Genomic DNA, 22,476 nt, shown 5'->3' with positions numbered 1-22,476 from the left:
CCCAGTGTAATACCTTACATTTGTCTTTTTTTTTTAATTCATTTTTGTCTATAGCCCAGTTCTCCTGTTTATCAAAATCCCTTTGCATATTAGCTCTATCTTCCAATGTGTTTGTGTGATGGGGCAGCTGCCCATCACTGGCAGAAAAGGGGTTAAAAGCAGCCCTAGGGAGGCTGCACTGGAGGCAGCCAATTAGAAAGGGTCTGAGAGGAGTAGCCAATCATGGCCTGGCAGGCTCATATAAGAAGGGTTGCAGGGCAGAGCAGAGTTGAGTGACTCCCTGGAGCTTGAGAAGGGAGGAGGACTGGCTGCCTTGCAGACAGAGGGCAGCAAGCACCCTGGACCAAGCAGTGCTACAGGCAGAGACACAGAGAGCTAAAGGCTGCTCCTGGCAGGCTGCAGGGATCTGCAGACTGAGGCCCAGATGCAAGGGCAAAGAGGGTGATGGAGCCACTGAAGGAAATGGCTAGACAGTGGACTGCAGTTTGCCACTTGAGGGAGTGGCTGGACAGTAGACTGCGGGTCCCCTTGGAAGAGGGGGGCATGGAGTGTGGTACAGCTGGAGGGCAGTGTCACTGAAGAGGATGCCGCGGTCCTAGGAGTGACATGAGTTCAGGAACAGAGGTGACAGCAGGTGAGACACCAGCAGAAGAGGGTACAGTACTCATTCCCTGACAGCCAACAAGAGGTGCACACCCCATCACAGTTTGCAAACCCTCTAGGTTTGTGCCATCTGCAAATTTGATCAGTATGGTCTCTATTCCTACATCCAGGTCATTAATAAAGATGTTAAAAAACCCTGGACCCAAAACAGATCTCTGTGGAACCCCAGTTGAGACCTCCTTCCAATCTGACATAATTCCATTAATAGTTATTCTTTGTTTGAGGTTGTTTACCCAATTATGTATCCACATAATGGCAGTTCTACCAAGCCCACATTTCTCCAGCTTACTTAAGAGAATGTCATGTGGGACTGTGTCAAAAGCCTTGCTAAAGTCCAGGTATATTACCTCCATCACATTCCCACTGTCCACCAAACCAGTTACCTTGTCAAATAAAGAAATCAAGATGGTTTGGCATAATTGATTCTTAATCAATCCATGCTGACTGCTAGTGATCACCCCTTCATCCTCCAAATATTTGCAAATTGAATGTTTAATACATTGCTCTAGTAGCTTCCCAGATATCAAGATCAGGCTGACACGTTTATAGTTCTCCAGCTACTCCTTTCCCCCCCTTTTAAAGATGGGCACTACATTAACCCTTCTCCAGTCTTCTGGGACATCTCCTTTCATCCATGAATTCGCAAATATTATTGCCAGTGGCTCTAAGATTTTTTCAGCTAATTCCTTCAGCACCCTGGGGTGAATAGCATCAAGCCCTGCTGAACTGAATTCATTTAAATTGCTCAGAAGATCCCTGACATGTTCGTTACTTATCCTGATCTCCTCACTAGTCACCTGGTCACATGTTATTTTTTGTGTGAAGACTGAAGCAAAGTAGGCATTGAGCAGCTCTGTCTTCTTATCATCTTCCGTTACCAGCTCACCTTCTCCATTGAGCAGCAGACCCATACCATCCCTGATCTTTCTTTTTTTGTCTGACGTAATACCTACAGAGGTAGTAAGTGGAGTATTATGCTATTGGAAAAGGTGAGATTCCTAATTTCCCAGTGGGATCCTAAACTTGCTTCTAAGCCTTAGATGGGCCTATAATACCAGATTTCAGAGTCACGACAAGGAGTCTGCCATAGCATGTTCCACCTGCATTGGAACATCCCCTATCTACCATAACTACAGACACTGCCATATATAAGCATTCATGAATAGGGTGTGTGACAGTCATGTTATTGTGTACTCTATAGGCTACTCCCATAGTATATTTATATTTCACATATCAGACCTAAAGAACAGACTCAAATTGCCTGACAACAGTGAATGACTGTCAAGGCAGCTCACAGCTTGTAATTCACGTATAAGTGCTTATGTGATGACCGCAAATCTTTACGTCCTCTCTCAATGAGTGTTGTTGACATAGCATCATCAAGATTTGTGATGGACTCTGTGTGTAGTGATTGACAAGGCACCTGTGCAGCACTTGGTGAATGTATCTCCACAATGGTTGCAACCGTGCTGTCAAAAATGCATTCCTGCTGTGACATATTAGCATCCACTCTCAGAACTGATATGTGTGACAACTATAGGATAGTAACTGAGTTGTTTCCACCCTAAGCAGTAGAGCTAAGAGATGTTTCTCATATGAACCACTCGGCCATGTACCCATGGCACACAATGCGATGTCTTGTACAATGTTGGTGGTTTCTTATAGAGGGCATAGATATGTCTGTGTGAAAAGTGACTCATCTATTCAATTTAGACATGGAGACTTTTGAAAGTAGAGCACTGAGATGCATTTCTTACTGTACATGTGTATATTGAGAAATTATTCTCCAGGCCACTCTGAACTGTGAATGCTGTGAACATAGGTGTGGATTTCTGTAATGGGCCTTTCCATTGTATTTTAGGTCAATCTGTGTCATAGCAGATCTTTCTGTGTTCATAGATATGGCAGAGGATCTAGGGTCTGTCAATTTGTTTTATGGTAAGAGAAATTAATAAAAGAAACTTTTAAAAGGGTTATGCCCAAGCTGCCTCTGTGATCATCAGTGGTGGAGACTGGAAGTATTCATCTGGAAGCATGAGCTAGCTCCTCTAGAATGGAACAATGGCAGACTAAAAATTGATCACTATATTTAAACTAATGAAACTCACTGGGGCTTATGATAGCCTTGAAGATAGGATGGCTTGGGGAAACTTCAAGAGGTGATTGGGAGGCAATAGTCACGTGGCCTTCTTCCCAGGTAAGACTTCTGATTCAAAGACTCATTTGTATAAAAGTTAGCAAAATCTCACCTGGGTGCGTGAATGGACTCTAACACGTGAGAGATGGATGAACATCCAGTAGAGGCATATCAGTACATGCAAGATGATCCAGGGATGGGGACTTGAAAAGGGGATTCTGGGGACAGCAATTGATACTGACAGGTGGATGAGATGATAGAGAAAGGTGGATGAGAAGAGTGGTCAGATATATAAGCTATTCACTTTCCTTTACTCCGTAAATAAGTTGAAAATGCCTTATATAGTTTACTGTTGGGATTCCCTCTGACACCTCTTTCCACTCAGCTTCCCAAGAACTGTTTGACTCCAGCTTTCACCACTCAGGTATCTTTATATAGCATACAGCAGTGTTATGCTGAATTGATCAGATTCAAACGCAGGGGAGAGGATGCAGGGTACATCACAGCTCCAAGTTACACTGAAACCTTCTCCCTACATTACACATCTCATTACATTTACTATACATTGCATCACACATTTTTGGATTGGCTTGGTTACTTTGCAGGAAACAATCCCAGTGCAGCACGAGCTGTCCATGGACTGACCAAGGTTCGACTTCCTCATTTCTACATTCCTAACTTCCTTTGTTATCTAGATCATAGTAAATAGTTCAATGCATGTTCTCCCTCTTATCTTAGTTGGCTTAGCCTACTGACCTATTTACTTATCTTATTTAACATAAACATTCTGTTTTCAACCTGATGGTTCGTTTACTTCCCTAATTCTATCTTCCCTCCATATCTCCCTCCATATGTTAATTACTTATGTTGGACCAGGCCTCAGTTACACTTACCTTATGTGGAAAATTTTAGTTTTAATTCCATTATTTCTCTGATTGTAAAATCTTCTTTTTGTTAAGATTACTGCTGCATGGGTAATCTATTGGAAACATCTCAAAAGACCCCTGTATCTCCTCAGGAGAGATACTGAAAAGTAGAGTTTCTGTAACCTACCTACCCATCTTGGTCCTGGTCCAAGGGCATAGACAAATGTGTCATTTACCAGAGAATTGCAACATTACCAAGCTATAGCATCTGAGTACAAGGTGAAAAGCTAAAAGATGAACAAAGAGTTGGTGGTTGGATGTTGGCCACAATTGTTTATAATTATGATTATTACCATTTTGGGCATGTCCTAGGACAGTAGAGGGTGTATGGGGACATACTATGTAGGTATTTAGATTGATTAACTGTGTATTTTAAATGTGTTTGGGTTGTGAATGGATGACAGTGTCTGATATCTGAGTACTTTTTTCTAAAATATAAAACAGTCCTTATAAAAGTCCTTATATAAATGTTATATTGACTTATAGTCTCAGGGTGTAATCCTGAAATTATTTAGCATTCTAAATATCAGTTGATTTTAGATATCTTAAAAATGTTTTATTTTGCCTACTAGTAGCAGTTTTAACATGTAGACAATTTAAACCAGCTGTTGGTAAGCTGAAATAGTAGTACTTTGCTCTTTACCTGTGAAACTTTGGTTTTGAGCTCAGTATCTCCAAGTGCTTTACAAACATTTGTTGAGCCTCACAAAACCTATCCGAGGTAGATAAGGTTGATTATCCCCTCTTTTACAGATGGGGAAACCTCAGTGACACTCAGTTAAGTGACTTGCCCACATCCTAAGAGCCATGAATGGAACTCAGGAGTTCTTACTTCCATTCCCTTGTACTAACCACTAAACCACACAGGTAAATTTGGAGGAAATCTGAGGCACTCTCATATCATTATATGAAGACATTTTTTCCCTTTCCCAATCCTCACCTCCTTTCTAAAGGTAGTATTGATGTTCCCATGTATCTGGACTGAATTGGATCTCCATGTAAAATACGTCAGAACTTTGAAGCAATCAACTGGCAAGTGTTGCTGCTAACATTAGAAAGGGCTTGCCCTTTCTCCCTCTCACCTCTGCTACTCCCTCCAAAGAGATGTTGACTGTTGCTGGCCCTAGTTGCCCACAGGCCAATTTGGGACTTGAATAAAGAGTCCCACCACCATTGTGTGTATTGTTGAGTTGCTCAGTGCTAGAGACCTGGTCTGCAAAATATTGTTAAAGCTGCTTTCTTATTAGTTTTATCATCTAACATGGATAACATTGAAAATATAATTAGTTTTGTTTATAGCCTACATTCAATTCTCGCTAAAACAAATCTTTCCAAGGGCATTATTAGCCAGCAGTTTAGATAAATGAAGCATATGTTAGTGAAACCGTAGCTCAGATAAGGCACATTAGCAACAATTAGATCCTCCTATCTGTAGTCTCATGGTATTATGCACTAGCAAATTATTGTACAGTTAGGACACAGTGGAGGAATACATCATTTTGCAGATATTTTAAAAATATGTAGTGTAAACATTATGGGCAACTCCAGCATTTACTAGATGGAAATAGTGAACTAGCACTTTAGTGGATGTACATACAGGCCCATCACCTTTGTGCTCTCATTCAATTAGTTTGCAAAAAAAAAAAAGGGTTAAACTGGAACAGTGCTCTGATGGGAGACTTCTATAGAGGTCATTTAGGCACTACACGAATTCATGCTGGTGACTTCCATGCTGCTAGAGGTGCCATCTTGGAGAAGAGACATAAAGCCAGATTCTTGACTACTCATGATTGTTAGTGATCAGAGGGCATATTTTGAATAGTAGGAGTGCTAAGGCTTGTGTGACGGCCACATTCAAGATCCAGTCTTCATTAGGACTGGACAAAATGTAAATGAAACAATTGGGGTGGCGGTGGAGGGGAATGGTGAAAATGTTTGCAACTCTATTTTTATCATTTTTCATCCAGCTCTAATAGTCATGTTCTCTCTGTTCCCATTTTTGAGTTACATATATTATCTTTCTTGTCTTAAAGTGTTGGATAGTGTTGTGTTATTAAACAGATACATTATTCCCATCTCATAGGTGACCACCATCATGCTAGTTCTAGGCTAAGTGGTCCCTTGTATTCTTATTTCACAGAGTTTGGGGGAGCTTTAATTAAATAATATTTTGTAAAGCTGTTTGAGATTATCGGATAAAAGGTACAAAGTAGAGATGGTCCAGAATTAAATCACTCATTCTGAATCACCTCAAACTTGGGGAAGTTCAGCTCCATAAATTGGATTATGTCAAGCTTGGATGTGAGGGGGAAGACTCCTAAATGGTGTAAATCTGTGTTGCTCTGTTGAATTTAATGGTGTGACACTGATTTAAAGCAGATAAGGATGTGGCCAAGAGACAGGGAGGAGTCAAAGATGACTCCAAGACCAGGCTTGAATTATTGAGTTGGCAGAAGGTGGATGGTTGGAAATCCCAAACAGACAGGACCTTTGTTTCTAAGGTTCCATATAAAATGATTCCAGTACAATAAACTGCACAGAACTAAGTAGCACTATATCAGAGTGGTCTTAAAAAATACAAGTGTAGATATCTTCCTCAATAAATTGTAATGGTTCTCAAGGACTTGTAAAATGAACTGCTTTTGGGATGTCACAAGAATTCTATAAATGGGTACAAACAAGGACAGAATTTTCTAGCTTCAGAATTAACTAGCAGAATTATCCACCAGAAAGTCTAACGCTTATTGGTAAATTTGAGAGTATCATGTGGTATTTTAGTCCCAAGTCTCCCTTTAAAGTCTGTGGGAGCCATGTAGCTAAAACAATATTCAGTGGTTGGAAGAGGTAACCTTTAATGTTACTTCAATTTGTGAGTGGGTAAATTTCATAATACTTCAAACTCCAAGTTAAATACAGGTTGGTATTCATATGTACAGGATAAAATAAGCTTTGTCTTATGGCTGTGTAAGTTATGAAGCTATAAAGAATCCTAGAATGTGCATTATTTCCTCCTAAATATTAAGAAATGGAGGTTTTCTTATTAAATTTCAATCTAAAATTACCACCTGAGTCAAAAGATGAAAGTAGAATTAGACACTTGGTAATAACATTTTAAAAGAAAGACCCCAGTTAAACAAGGCTATACATATGATTCTGATGGAAATATGACCCCCCGCCACCCCAAATGGGGTTTACCCTGACAATCCAAGAAGAAACCATCAGGTTTTATTTGTTCTTCTATAAATGACTCAACTATTAAAATCATGTTGGCTGTACTTGTGTCTAATCAAAAAGCTATCTAACATATTTAAGCACTTTGAAGTACATTACTCTTTATAATTAGAAGTAGAGTTTAGAAAATCTTTTATAGTACATGGAAGTTTTTCTTGATTGTAACTTGTGCTGTGTTGCTATCTCTGCAAGAATAAACCAAACATGGTGTAATGAGTATTGGCTTTACAAATTTTCACAGCAACAGTGCTGTTGATTTGAATAAAAACAAAGCAAACTTAATTAGTATTTTGAATTCAGAAGATATTCCTACCCTACCCCAATTGTAACAGTTTTAAAGTTGGTCAAATGTTAGGCCTAAAAACCTACTGGATAGTTTTGTTCTTCTCTTTGTAAATAGAAAAAAGATTGAGTGTCTTTTTTTGTTGCATGTTTTCTGTTAGCTGCTGTTTTAACATACAACATTTCAGATGTCCCTCTCTACATTGCTGTTTAGATTCCCCTCTTCCTATTTCAGCAGAATGGCTTATAAATAAACATGTTCACATCTTAGATTGGGAGTGACAGTTTATTCCTACCATCTTGATTGATTGTACTGGATATCTACAGCCCTTCACTAGCTAAACCTCCGTGCATAGACTATAAAATTAATCATAAAATGGCAAGATATCTTAAAATGCAGAACCATTTCCACTCATGCTCTCTCTCTCTCTCTCTCTCTCTCTCTGAACTATAAACTTTCTCTAATAACAAAATAAGAATGGCCATACTGGGTCAGACCAATGGTCCATCTATCCCAGAATCCTGACTTCCGACAGTGGCTAGTGTTTCAGAGGGAATGATCAGGATAGGGAAATTTATCAAGTCATCCATCCCCTGTCATCCAGTTCCAGCTTCTGGCAGTCAGAGGTTTAGGGACACCCAGTGCATGTTGTTGCATCCCTGACCATTTGGCTAATAGCTGTTGATGGTCCTATTCTCTATGAATTTACCTAATACTTTTTTGGGCTCAGTTATACTCTTGGCCTTTACTGCATTCCAGGGCATAACCCTTTGTGTTATGTGAAGGGGTAAATAACACTTTACTATTCACTTTCTCCACACCATTCATGATTTTATAGATTTCTCATATCCCACCTAATTGTCTCTTTTCTAGTCACAGTCTTTTTAATCTCTCCTCATATGGAAGCTGTTCCACATACCTAATCATTTTTGTTGCCTTTCTTGTGCTTTTCCCAATTCTAATATATATTTTTGAGATGGGTGACCAGAACTGCATGCAGTATTCAAGGATTGGGTGTTCCATGGATTTATATAGTGGCATTCTGATATTTTCTGTTTTATTATCTATCCCTTTCCTAATGATTCTCAACATTCCGTTAGCTTTTTTGGCTACCTCTGCACATTGAGCAGTTGTTTTCAGAGAACTATTGACAATGATTCCAAAATCTTTCTTGAGTGATAACAGCTGATTTATACCCCATCATTGCATATGTAGTTTGAATTATATTTTACAATGTGCATTATTTTGCATTTATCAACATTGAATGTCATCTGCCATTTTATTGCCCAATCGTCGAGTTTTGACATCCCTTTGCACTCTTCAGTCAGCTTTGGACTTGACTACCTTGAATAATTTTGTATTGGCTGCAAAATTTGCCACCTCATTGTTTACCTCCTTTTCCAGATCGTTTATGAATCTGTTGAACAGCACTGGTCCCAGTAAAGATCCTTGGGGGACCCTGCTATTTACTTCTCTCCACTGTGAAAACTGACCATTTATTCCTATTCTTTGTTTCCTGTCTTTTAACCAGCTACTGATCCATCAGAAGACCTTCCTTCTTATCCCTTGACAGCTTACTTTGCTTAAGAGCCTTTGGTGAGGGATCTTGTCAAAGGCTTTCTGAAAGGCCAAGTACACTATATGTATTAAATCAACCTTGGCCACATGTTTGTTGGCTCTTTCAAAGAATTCTAATATATTGGTGAAGCACGACTCTTCCTCAACATATTGTGTTAATCTATGTGTCTAATAATGCTTTTTGCTATAGTTTCAACCAATTTGCCTGGTACTGTTAGACTTACTGGCCAGTAATTGCCAGGATCGCCTCTGAAGCCTTTTTTAAAAATCGGCATTATATCAGCTATTTTCCAGTTATCTGTTACAGAGGCTGATTAAAGTGAAAGGTTACATACCAGTTAGTAATTCTGCAATTTCATAGTTGAGTTCCTTCAGAACTCTTGGGTGAATACCATCTGGTCCTGGTGACTTATTACTGTTTAATTTATCAATATGTTCTAAAACTTCCTCTGTTGACACCTCAGTCTTGGACAGTTTCTCAGAAAAAGAATGGCTCAAGTGTGGGAACCACTCTCACATCATCTGCAACGAAGATGATGCAAAGAATTCATTTAACTTCTCTGCAGTGGTTTTGTCTTCCTTGAATGCTTCTTTGGCACCTCAGCTGTGTAGTGGCCCCACTCACTGTTGGGTAGGCTTCTTGCTTCTAATGTACTTAAAATAAAAAAAAATGCTGATAGTTTGTGTTTCTCTTGCAAGTTGCTCTTCAGATTCTCTTTTGGCCTGTCTAACTATACTTTTAAACTTGACTTGACAAAGTTCATGCTTCTTTCTGTTTTCCTGCCAAATTTTAAAGGATGTCTTTTAGTCTGTAATCGCCTCTTTTACTCTGGTTAGCCATGGTGGCTTTTTTTGGCCTCTTACTGTTTTTTTCAATTTTATTTATTTTTTTTAACTTGGGGTATATGTAGTTTGAGCCTCTATGGCGTTTTTAAAAAGTTTCCGTGAAGCTTGCTGGCATTTTACCCTTCTGACTCTTCGTTTTATTTTTCACTTAACCGATCTCCACATTTTTGTGTAGGTCCTCTGTTTGAAGTTAAACACTACTTTGGTAGGGTTCTTTGGTATTTTCCCCTCTACAAAGATATAAAATTTAATTATATTATGTTTGCTATTACTGATTGATTCAGTTATAGTCATCTCTTGGACCAGATCCTGTGTTCCACTTAGGAATAAACTGAGAATTGCCTCTCCCTTTGTGCATACTAGGACTAGTGTATGTCTTTAATGGAGTCTAGAAGCAGTCATTAATGGTGTCTAGAAATTTTATCTCTGCATCATATCCTGAGGCTACACATTCTAAGTCAATATTGGGATAGCTGAAATCCCCCATTATTATTGGGGTTTTCTGTTTTTGTAGCCAATCTAATCTCTGAGCATTTCACAATCATCCTGGTCAGGTGGTTAGTTGTATATTCCTCCTGCTATATTCTTATTATTCAAGCATGGAATTTCTATCCACAGAGAGTCTATGATAGAGTTTGATTCATTTAAGCTTTTTACTATATTTGACTATGCTTTCTTTCACACACTTCTCCACCAGTGTGACCTACTCTGTCATTCCTATATATTTTGTGCTCTGGTATTACCATGTCCTATTGGTTATCATCATCCCACCAAGTTGCTGTGATGCCTGTTGTATCAATATCCTAATTTCATACCAGGCACTCAAGTTCACCCATCTTTGTGTCTAAACTTCTAGCATTTGTATACAAGCAATAATAAAATTAATCAATATTTAGTTGTCTGTCTTCATATGATATAATTGAATGGAATGCTTTCATTTGACAGTTTCTCTTCAGTTTCTACCTGTACTTTATCTTAGTAAAGAGGAGAGGCTAGAAGTTGATATAGAATATCCACTTTAATAAATTCTCCCCCAAGGATGTGTTTATCTGCAACTGTATGCTCCTCCGTTTTCCCCCAGCCCTTAGTTTAAAAACTCCTCTGTGACCTTTTATTTTTCATGCCAGAAATCTGGTCCTGTTTTTTTTTTTTTTTGGGTGGAGCCCATTCTTCCTATATAGGTTCCTCCTTTCCCCAAAGGTTCCCCAGTTCCTAATAAACCTAAATCCCTCCTTCCAGCATCATTGTCTCATCCACATATTGAGACCCCAATGTTCTGCCTGTCTAACTAGCCCTGAACATGGAACTAGAAACATTTTAGAGAATGCTACCATGGAGGTCATGGACTTTAATCTCTTACCTCGCAGCCTAAATTTGGCCTCCAGGACCTCTCTTCTATCCTTCCCAATGTCATTGGTACCTACATGTACCATGACCACCGGCTCCTCCTCAGCACTACACATAAGTATATCTAGATGTCTTGAGACGTCCACAACCTTTGCACCCGGCAGGCAATTTACCACACTGTTCTTTTGGACATCACAAACCCACTTTTTATATTTCTAATAATTGAATCCCCCATTACTATTACCTCCCCTCTCTGGGAGAGATATCCTCAGTGTGAGAAGATATCATGCCATCATTTGAAGGGAGGGTCCAAACTATGGGATCATTTCCCTCTGCTCCAACTTGATATTTTCCTTTCCTGACACTTTCATCCTCCTCAACACAGAGTCTGTCAGGCTGGGGGTGGGACAACTCTGTGTTCCGGAAAGTCTCATCTATGTACCTCCGTCTCCCTTAGCTCCTCCAGTTCAGCACTCTGGTCTCAAGAGCCCACACTTGATCTCTGAGGGCCATGGATTGCTTGCACCGAATACACACACATGTCACCTGCCCACAAGGCAAGTAATCATACATGCCACATTCAGTTTGCTTTTGACTATTTGTGGCCCACTGGTAATGACCTGGACTATGACTACAATGTTGGGGGAGGGATAGCTCAGTGGTTTGAGCATTGGCCTGTTGTGAGTTCAATCCTTGAGGGGGCCACTTAGGGATCTGGGGCAAAATCAGTACTTGGTCCTGCCTAGTGAAGGCAGGGGGCTGGACTTAATAACCCAAGGTCCCTTCCAGTTCTAGGAGATAGGATATCTCTATTTATTTATTTTATTTTTAGTTGATCTCTCCTGGTTGTAATGTCATACCTACTTGAGTGTGAGTTACTTCTGTTGGTGGCAGTGTATCTTTAGCTTATTGCATATAGGAATTGTGTTTTGAAATAAAAAGGTAAGAGTTCTGTTCCCTCTGCCACATATTTACTCCTCGGGGAATTCTGCGGAACTGCGCAATGCAGAATTTTGCAGAAATTAATGTGTGTGCAGAATTTCCTTTCCCCCACAGAAATGGTCTGTAGTGCTTCTAGCCACCACTAGGGGTCACTGGACCTGGAAGAGCCCAGCTCACACATAGAAGTCACTTCCGGAGGAGATGGGGAGGGGGAGGCAGATAGAGAGTTCCTGGCAGCTGCAGTTCCCAGCATGCCCTGAGGGAAGGAGAGGGCGGTGTGCAGGAAACTCTGTGCAAGCCTGGGACTGAACATCAGGCTATTTCTCCCTCTGGATCCCTGGACTCTGGGGGGAGGAGTGGTGGGTATCTGGGCAAGTGGGAGGCCTGCAGCTGGGCTCTGGGGGGGAAGATGGTTTGGGTGTATTGGTGGGGGGCATGGCTGGGCTCTGGGAGGAGGGGTTGTGAATGTCTGACCCCCCGGCTGAACTTTGGGGGTGGGGTGGGGGCAGAGAAACAGGAATTGGATTATCATAGTGGATTTTTTAACTCTCTACTCTTCGGGGAATTTTTTGTGTGTGTCTGTATTGTTACAGACATACTCGCTGACAGGTATTTTGAAATAAATTACCAAAATAATTGAAACTGGCATGATTATGTAGTGTTATTTTGACAAATAAAATTTGCAGAATTTTGTGGAATTTTAAAATATTGTGTGCAGAATTTTTAATTTTTTTGGCGCAGAATGCCCCCAGGAATAACAGATTTGCTGTTGACAATGGTGCAAGTAGGGTGGTATAGTATGGTACGCCATACCATTAGGATATTTATTGCTGGTACACCATACCGGAAAAAGACAGGAGCAGAACGTGGGGCCACCAGGAAGCCCCACACTGGCAGCTCCTCTGGCACAGCTGTACTGCCCCCAGCCCTTCCATGCAGCTGCATCTTCTCTCTGGGGTCTGTACAGCCTGCCGGAGGACAGGGCTGGGGGGTGGGGCTGGGGGCACTACCGGTACAGCTGTGCTGGAGGAGCTGCTGGCACGGGGCAACTGAACCGAAGGGCTCTCCTGGGAACCACAGCGGTGAAAGGAGCAGAACGTGGCGCCGCTGGTCCCAGGAGCCAGCTACTGAACTGAATTGAGGGGCTCTCCCAGGATTGGGAACCATAGTGGCAAAAGGAGCAGAATGTGGGGCCACCAGGCATGCTTTATGGTTACTGAAAAACTGGTGCTCTTTTTATTCTCCCTCTACCTTCTATCCCTGGGTCATCTCATCTGCAAACACAAATTCAACTACCATCTCTATGCTGATGACTCACAGATATGCATCTCTATTCCAGACCTGTCTCCTGTCATACTAAAATTTCAGCCTGTCTCTCTGAAGTCTACTAGTGGATGTCTAGCCATCAGCTCAAGCTCAATATAGCTAAAACAGAGCTCTTAATCCCCTACCACTCCCAATCCCTTCCGCCACCTCCTTTCTTGATCACTATGGATAACACCATTATCCTGCCTGTTGCTCAGGCAAGATGCTGTAACCTGGGCATCATGCAAGACCCATAAGCTGGGCATCATCTTCAACTCAGACCTCTTTCTAGGCCTTGACATCCACGCTATGTCTAAAGCTTGCTGATTATTCCTGTGCAACATCTCTAAGATTCAGCCTTTCATATCTATCCATACAGCTAAAACTCTCGTCCAGGCTCTCATCATCCCTTATCTTGAATACTGCAGCTTCCCTTTTTCTGGCCTTGACAAAGGCAATCTTGCCCTGCTCATATCCATTCTGAATGAGATGCAATGATCATTTTCCTAGCCCATTGCTCTGATCATGTCACCCCCGCTCTGCATCGCTCCACTGGTTCCCCCTTCTCTATCATATCAAACATAAACTACTTGTCTTCTCTTTCAAGGCCCTTCATGGCCTATCCTTACCCTACCTATTATCTCATTAACTAGCAAAATATTGCCTCCTGCCTCTGATCATCCCATAATGCCAGCCTTCATCAGCCATTCATAAAATTTTCAAACAAGCACCTTCATGCTTTCTCTACTGCTGCCTCATGCCCTTTGGAGGCACACCCTATAAGCATCCACAGAAGTGTCTTATCTTCCTTCAAATGCCTCCATTAAACTCTCCTTTGCTATGATACCTACAAAAACTTGAAAACAGTTATGCTGTCGGTGCGTTGATACCACTGCCTATGATGCTGAACAATAATGTCTCATGGTTTCCTTGTGCTCCTCCATCTTTCTGCGTCAGTCTGTTGTTGCCTGTATTATACTTCGACTGTAAGCTTTTTGGAGGAGGGACCATCTTTTTGTTCCGTATTTGGACAGTTCCTAGCACAATGGGGTCCTGGTCCATCATGACTGGGGCTTCTATGTGCTATGGTAATACAAATTAGTGTGTGTGTGTTGCATGTGAATACAGACACACAATTGTCCTGTGCTGTCAGGGATATCAGACTTGTTCAAGTATTTCAGTTGCTTTTAGTATCTGAGCTCTTTGCCTCAGCCACCCAAAGCCCTGTGTAGTTTGGGCACTGAAAGTCCAGTTGTTGTATCTATGTGGTTTACTGTGACATTTGAGGTGCAGCTGCAGATTTGATTTGCCTTTAAAGTATAGTGTTCTTAGGCCAAGCGTGTCTCAAAAGAAGGAAGGGAACAAATTGATAGATCATTTTATATTATAGCTGTATCTGAAATTAGAGTTGTTCATCTAATGTATTTGTGAATAATTTATTCTGTAAAATATGCCAAAATTTCATCAGATAAGGTTATCTGCAATGAATGACTCAATTGGCTCAAGGTGGCATACTGTACTACATGTCTTTGTGCTATGCCAGTGGTAGAAAAACACCCAACTGACAGCTCTGTGAGAGAGGAATGAATTCTGAAGTCCACGTGCAGGAAAGGCGGTTACATGTCTGGAACATTTGCTCTCTGAATCAGAATTATACATTCAGGTGGCTTCATCCCAAATGACTTTTGCATATTACCGTAGTAAAGGAGACTTCACTGATGAGAAGCCTGACACCTCTTATCACCAGTGGGCATTAGTCTATGCACTGGTGCATATACAGTAAAACAGATGGGACCAGGGACATTGCAGCATCTGTCACATAGGTGACTATGAAATGTAAATTTTTTGGTGAAAGTGGAATTTGGCAGCATTCTCTTGTGGCTGGAATGCAGAACCATGAGAACTGGGTTATAAAACGAGCTCTGATATTGATTTATGTTATTACTGGGTTCTAGGGCCATGTGAAACAACAGCTATGTGAGACATGTGTCACAGGTAAGAGTAATAGATTTCCCCCACATATCCTATCCTAAGCAGTGGGGTGGGTAGAACATGGCAAAACTTGGCAGCTGTGGCTGGAGTAGATGAGTGAGGTAGGTGGCTAGGGGAGCTGGAGTTTCTGGGCATATCTGAGTGGTTGTCAGGTGTCGATGGTGCTGTGGTGTCCAAGTGGAGCTGGATGGCATTGATGGGTGGTAGAAGAATGGAGGAGGCTGGATGGGGATGTCTGTGTGCTGTACCTGGCTTGAGGTGGATCTGGGTGCAGGGAGCATGGGGCCAGTATTGTGAAGTTCTGTCCCTGCTGCTGCAGGCACCACCTCCTTCTGACTGCTAATTCCTGGTGCTCCAGCAGAGGGACATGCAAGACTGGAGCAGAAAAGCCACCTGGCTTCTTGCAAAATAGGTGCTGTATTGGCCCTGCTGGCTGGGAAGAGCAATCCCTCAATCCTAGTTTGGATGCATGAATCCCTAAATCCAGCTGGACTGAGGGAATGTGTGAAAGGGATGCCAAGACCATGACTGTGTCACGAGATGGCCGGCAGCCCTGATTAAGTCAACAGAGAAGACCAGCTTTCCTGTCTGTAAAATGATGATATTTGCTGTACCTACTGCAGGAGTATTTTGAGGCTTAATTAGTTCGGGGGGTTTGAAATATTTTGATGCTTTGATATGTCCATAATACTACCACTCTGTGATTCTAAGTTGTTATTAATAGCTGTAATATTAAATATAGACAACCAACAGTGAAAGAAAACCACAAGGGAAGAAAACCATTCAAAATGTTTGAAGCAGCCACAACAGTTGCCTGCCCAAACTACTTGCGCTGGGCCTGGAACCAAAATTCTGCATCGGGGTGCAACATATTTGTGGGCTGGTTGAAATCAGAACCAGGACCGAATCTTGGCAACGTGGGCCCATATCTATAAACTACTAAAGCAAGGTGAGGAAAGAGTTTCTCAATTCAGCAGATGTGAATGAATTAACAACCAAAAAGGCAACTCTAAACCAAATGCAAAGTTTGGAGTCTGATTATGTATTCACTGATGAAACAATAATTTTTCACAGGTAGAGGGTAAGCTACTTACTGTAGAAAGTCACATCAAATTGGGAACTGGATGATTAACAAAATGTTAATTGCCAAATGTGGTATGTAATTGAAAATGTGATAATTGCCTTATAATTTCAGACATTAACACATCATTCACTGCAACTGACATGTGATGTCCTTCTTATGGAAAGTTGTATGCCTGCAGCCAATTTATAGTGCTGCATTGGCACAGTGCACAGTGCAGCTTTCTGTAGCTGATGGTCACCTTATGTTGTCACTCGTGAGCAGCTCCCTTCACTTAAGTGTGTTATTGTATTAAACATAATTATTTCATTGTCTTTCATCTCTCCATATTGCTGTTCCAAAAATGGCTTTAAGCTGTATGCACAGAAAGATAAACAGGGGGCTCAGTCATTCCTACTGGCTGTTTGGTGCTCTGCAGTGACGTATGAAAAAAAGGTGCTTTACAACGAAAAGTGTGGGGAAGCTATATAGAAGGTGAGCTCTCACAGTCCTTTCCCCTAAACATAGACAGATGAGGTTCAGGAATGATCAGGGTCATAATGTTTAATTAAAGGCTTAATAGATGTTTAGTGAAAATGTTAAGTGAACTAAATACTGTGACAGACGCAGACCAGTGGGGTACAGGAGTCTGGTAGAGGGCAAATATACTGGTCACTGGATGAGTAGTTTTCTGTTCCCTGAGTGACCAGAGCAGGGGCTGCACTAGAGTAATCAGGAACCTGCTAGAACCAGTTAAGGCAGGCAGGCTAATTAGGACACCTGGAGCCAATTAAGAAGAAGCTGCTAGAATCAATTAAGGCAGGCTAATCAGGGCACCTGGGTTTTAAAAGGAGCTCACTTCAGTTTGTGGTGTGAGTGTGAGGAGCTGGGAGCAAGAGGCGCAAGGAGCTGAGAGTGAGAGGGTGTGCTGCTGGAGGACTGAGGAGCACAAGCGTTATCAGACACCAGGAGGAAGGTCCTGTGGTGATAATAAGGAAGGTGTTTGGAGGAGGCCATGGGGAAGTAGCCCAGGGAGTTGTAGCTGTCATGCAGCTGTTACAGGAGGCACTATAGACAGCTGCAGTCCACAGGGCCCTGGGCTGGAACCTGGAGTAGAGGGTGGGCCCGGGTTCCCCCAAACCTCCCAATTGACCTGGACTGTGGGTTCTTCCAGAGGGGAAGGTCTCTGGGCTGTTCCCCAACCCACATGGTGAATCTCTGAGGCAAGAAAATCCGCCAATAAGCGCAGGACCCACCAAGATAGAGGAGGAACTTTGTCACAATACTTAGCATTTTACAACAGTAATCCTCAAAACTCTGATGATGGTAAGTATTATTCCCATTTCCCAGATGGAGAAATAGAGGTCTACCCTATGATTTACACAAGACCAATTGGTGGTAGAATATGGCATTGTAGCCTGGGGATTGCTGGAAACCAGTCTCTTCCTCTGTACATTAAGCTATCCTGTCTGCTTCCTTAGCATACATTCCATACTTCCAAAGTATACTTCTGTCTTCCCAAAGATGGTCTCTTACGAGCAGAACCAAAATTACAGATTAAGTAAAACTGGTAATGTCGCTAAATAAAAGCCAGTTCCCAGTCCTTAACATTTGTTAAATCCTATTCCTTAAAAAAATATTTTTCCTCTGCATTATTTAGTCACTAAAAGACTGTGTTTTCATACATTCTTTATCAAATTAATCTCCTACATAGTCAATGCAGCTTATTCTCCTCACTCAAGTCTAGAAGGGCACAAGCGTGCATCTACAGTACATGAAATCAAAGCTATGTGATTTTTTTTGCTGTTCTTAAATAATGGATTAAGTTTCAACTGTCCTTGTTGTCCTTTACAATAATGTGATTTGACAATTAATAGTTGCAGAAGAACTGGTGTAATATCCAATCTTTTAAAAATATTGACTTTTGAAAAGTATTCTTGGACCACATGTCTGTTATCTGTAAACTTGCCGGAACCTGAAATAATGAACAACAATAATTGTACTGAAATATGTGCTGTAATTGAATAAAGATTAATTAGTAAGTAGACCCTGGAAATATTCAGTGGGATAGTTTTGCCTTTAAACTTTGAAAATTCCTTCCCTAGTGCTTACTAATTGCAGAAGCAGGTATACAACTCTTACTGGTACCAGTTAAAATAAATCAATTAAGAATGGTTTGAGTGGAAGAAGAAAGGAGGTGGATATAAACATTTTTAAAGGAAAAATATGGGCCATATCATACCCTCCTCTGAAAACAACCGTGTGAAGGTACAGAAAGTCTAAAATTCTTCCCGGATGCAGTTTTTTTTTCTCTAAGTGTGAGAAGCTTGGATCACTGGAATCCATAGAAAACCATGCTACTTCACCGAGGACCCTGGAGCCTCCACAGTCTTTGTATACTGTTTGGTTTGATAGGACTTTGACCCCTCTTATAGCAGCATGGCTCACTGAGGAATATGGAGTGAAGGAAATTCTGGATCTCTGTGACTTACCTGGATAACTAAATGACTTACCCAAGACTTATTTGGTCAACTTTCAACAACTGACATCTCAAGTGATTTCTATAAAACAAGTAGAATGCACCATTATGAGTAAAGTCTTTGGGATTTATTTCTCTTTTACGTTTTCTAGGGAAACTTCATAGCATTGGATTAGAAGGACTGATTGGACCGTTTTAGAGAGGCACCAGTGCAGTGATTGACCTGATTCCATCTCTTGTGCTGTTTAGTCATTGGTGACACTGGGGAAGCAGATCTCCGTTTTCCATCTACTCTAAACTTAACATAGGGAGATTAGAAATGGCTGTCAATTTCTATGAAACTTCCCTAGTATTTTCATCTCCAGGATGGGCTGAGACTTACGTTCTCATAGTGATGTCATCCAGAGTCTCACTGAGGCTTACACAAGCTTTAGAATATACTCTAGTGCTGTTGGCCCACAACCCACCAGTCAGTGCAGGTGGAGAACAATACTAACTCAAACACAATCAATGGGTTTCTATGATAGGTGTGCAAAGAAGGACCTCCTTGTGCCTCTTTTCCCATGGTGGACATCTATGTCTAGAATCCAGAATAGGCCTTAAAGGTCAAACTCTACCTTTAGGTAAATGTATGCAACTCCTGTTGAAGTCAGTGGGAGGTGTGAATACATATTCTGAGACTATGCCAAAGCATTTTGTGCCATTGTGTTTCTTATTACTGTTTATGATAACATTGTATAGCTACCAAAATACAAATACAGGGAAAAGATAAAGTTTTCTGAGTGATAACCAAATTAAACCAATTATTTTAATATTCCACATCCCACACAATTTTAAAGTTGAGGCCTAATGAGATTAACACTAATGAAGTGAAAAGTAACCTCTATGCATTGCAATTAGTGGCATAGTGAAAAAAATCTCGCTGCTAAGAAAACTAAGGCAAAAATCAATCTGCTTGTTCACCCAGTTCTGGTTATTTCATCAAGAACTAACTGCCTTCCATATAAGCAATAAATAACACCCCCCACACCTTTTTTAAAAAACTGAAATGGAGTTTGTTATAGGGTTGTAATAATACTTAGCTCTTATGTGGTGCTCTTCATCTGTAGATTTCAAATGTCTTTATAAAGGAGGGTCTCATCATCCTCAGTTTACCAATGGGGAAACTGCAGTACAGAGAAGTGACATGACTTGCCCACTGACAGAGGTAGAGATAGGACTCAGGCTTCTACTCCAGTTCATAGCCACACTGCCTTGCAACTTTTTTTCCTAAAGAATTGTTTTTAAATGAAAATAGTCTTATACTGTACCTGTGCATATTTAACTATAGAGGAATAAAATACATGCTATGTATTATCTGTAGATCATGGGCTTGTTTTGCATGCCACACAACCTGCCAAAGCCCAAACGTAGGACACTATTTGTGTGACATGGACTTAAAATGACAGATAAAATTATTCACACAGTAAATCTAAAATGCGGTGAGATTCATTCTTTCATGGAAATGATGTCCTCTAGTTTCATGATTCTTTATTTCTGAGGTAAATAATGTTCCATAGTAAAAAGACTCCAGATTTCTGTGGAACGTAGGTAACTTTTGGACTACAATAATGAAATCCCTTGAAATTAAGGGATATTTGAGCCATCTGCTCATTTGCTCTTCTCTATATCACAATTGGTGCAGAATGGTTAAAAAAAAAATTAAAATAACTGGGGGGAAATACAGAATTGCACAGTAGCTTAATTGTTTGTCTGTTTATCAAAGTTTCAATTTTGCCCACAATCCCTCTGTCCTTTCCCTCCTTCCATCCCAATATGAGACTTTCTTCTGAACTCAAAAGCTTTGAGGATTACAAAACCTGCCATACCCAGGCCTTATATGGAGTTTCCAGAGCAGAGGATTTTCAGTCACTGTTTGGGTGAAGTTCATTGAAATTTCAAACTTCAAAATTTGAAAAAGAAATGGAAAAACAAATAAAAATTTCCACCTCCTTTTTGTAAGTAAGTAAGTGCTGCTCCTTTGTAACCTGTGCAAGTAATCTTATTGTGGGGTAAGCCACACTCCCTGCCTCATAAATATCCCTTTAGTGTGTGAATGCTCACAGAAACAACTTGCTACTGTGGAAGTGGCAGGACTGTTGGACAGAGAGATTTCTCCCACACCCCCTGGAAGATGATGACTCAGTCAGAGGGATGAGTTGAGAAGAGGTTACTGTGGTTCTGGGAGCTGAGAGAGGAGCTAAACTAGAAGGACAGAACAAGGAGTAATGGTCTCAAGTTGCAGTGGGGGAGGTCTAGGTTGGATATTAGGAAAAGCTTTTTCACTAGGAGGGTGGTAAAGCACTGGAATGGGTTACCTAGTGAGGTGGTGGAATCTCCATCCTTAGAGGTTTTTAAGGCCCAGCTTGACAAAGCCTTGGCTGGGATGATTTAGTTGGTGTTGGTCCTGCTTTGAGCAGGAGGTTGGACTAGATGATCTCCTGAGGTCTCTTCCAACCCTAATATTCTATGATTCTATAGGCGGGAGTAGAGCCAGAGTGCTGGTGTGCAGACCATGGACATGGGCATTGGCCTTGAGCACGACCAGGAGGAGGCGCCAGTCTGGCAATGAGGGCTGCATCCCATGACCACATGGTGGAGAATGTGGGTATTTCCTTGCCCCTGAGGTAAGGGGATGGTGTGGAGGACTGGACAGCAGGTGAAGGATTGTATGAGACAGTTGACCTTAAGGAAAGGGACCTGAAAGAGACTACATAGCACAATCACTCCTGATACAAAGGAAGAATGTGGCACAGTGCATGACAGACCTCCCTGAGAGGAGGGGGGGAAGAGAAAAGGCTATAGAGTTGCCTTGGGCTGAGGCACTCTTTGCAGAGGGCAGCAAAACCCTCCCAGGTTGGGCCCCAGACTTGCCACTCCCGAATGAAGGGGATAGATAAGCAGCCAGGGCAGATCCAGGCCCTTCTGGTGCAGGTGCTTGAAAATCAGCAAAGACAGCGGGAGGTGAACTGGTACCTGCAGGAGTACTTGCTAGAGATTGTGATGCAACAGTGATACGTATTTAGGTGCCAGAGGGAGAAAAAAGGGAAAAGCCATAAGGGTTGGGAACAAGGGGGAAGACCCAAGGGCCAGAGGCCAGAAGCCTGGCCAAAATTATGTTATGTCTATGGCTAGAGGGGACACCTAAAAAGGCAGTGCTCCTATTTGAGTTATAATGAGGAAGCTCTCCAGAAAGTGCAAGTGGCAAGGGTGGCCATCTGTTGAGAGAGTAGGTGGGGGGAGGGATGTTTTTCATGTGCAGAGTTGGGGGCCCAGGAAGGGGGCACAGGAAGCCCATGCTGGGAGTGCAGAGTACATGAGTATAACCGCAGAAAGAGCAGAGGCTCTACCCATGCACTTAACAGGGTTTAAGAAAAAGCTAATTCCCAAAAAAGATTGGGACAGAGAGGGCCCAGAAAGAGGTAGAGGTGAACCCAGTGGTGCAGCAGGCTACTGTGGGAATCCAGATCCTGGGGGGAAAGGGATTGAGGGATCGTGAAGGAGCTATGGGAGAAATTGGCAGCTGCCGAGGAGGCCCTGCAAATAGCAGAGGGGAATTTAAAGTTGCAGAGAGACTAGGCCAGGTATGCAAAAGAGGAGAAGGAAAAAGTATGTTTCCTATTGAAAGGGGCAAGGCAGGAGAGGGAT

The sequence above is a fragment of the Terrapene carolina genome, unplaced genomic scaffold (genome assembly GCF_002925995.2).
Source record: "Terrapene carolina triunguis isolate 2854851 unplaced genomic scaffold, T_m_triunguis-2.0 Scaffold42, whole genome shotgun sequence".
NCBI classification, from domain to species: Eukaryota; Metazoa; Chordata; order Testudines; family Emydidae; genus Terrapene; species Terrapene triunguis.
This window is presented reverse-complemented; position numbering follows the sequence as displayed.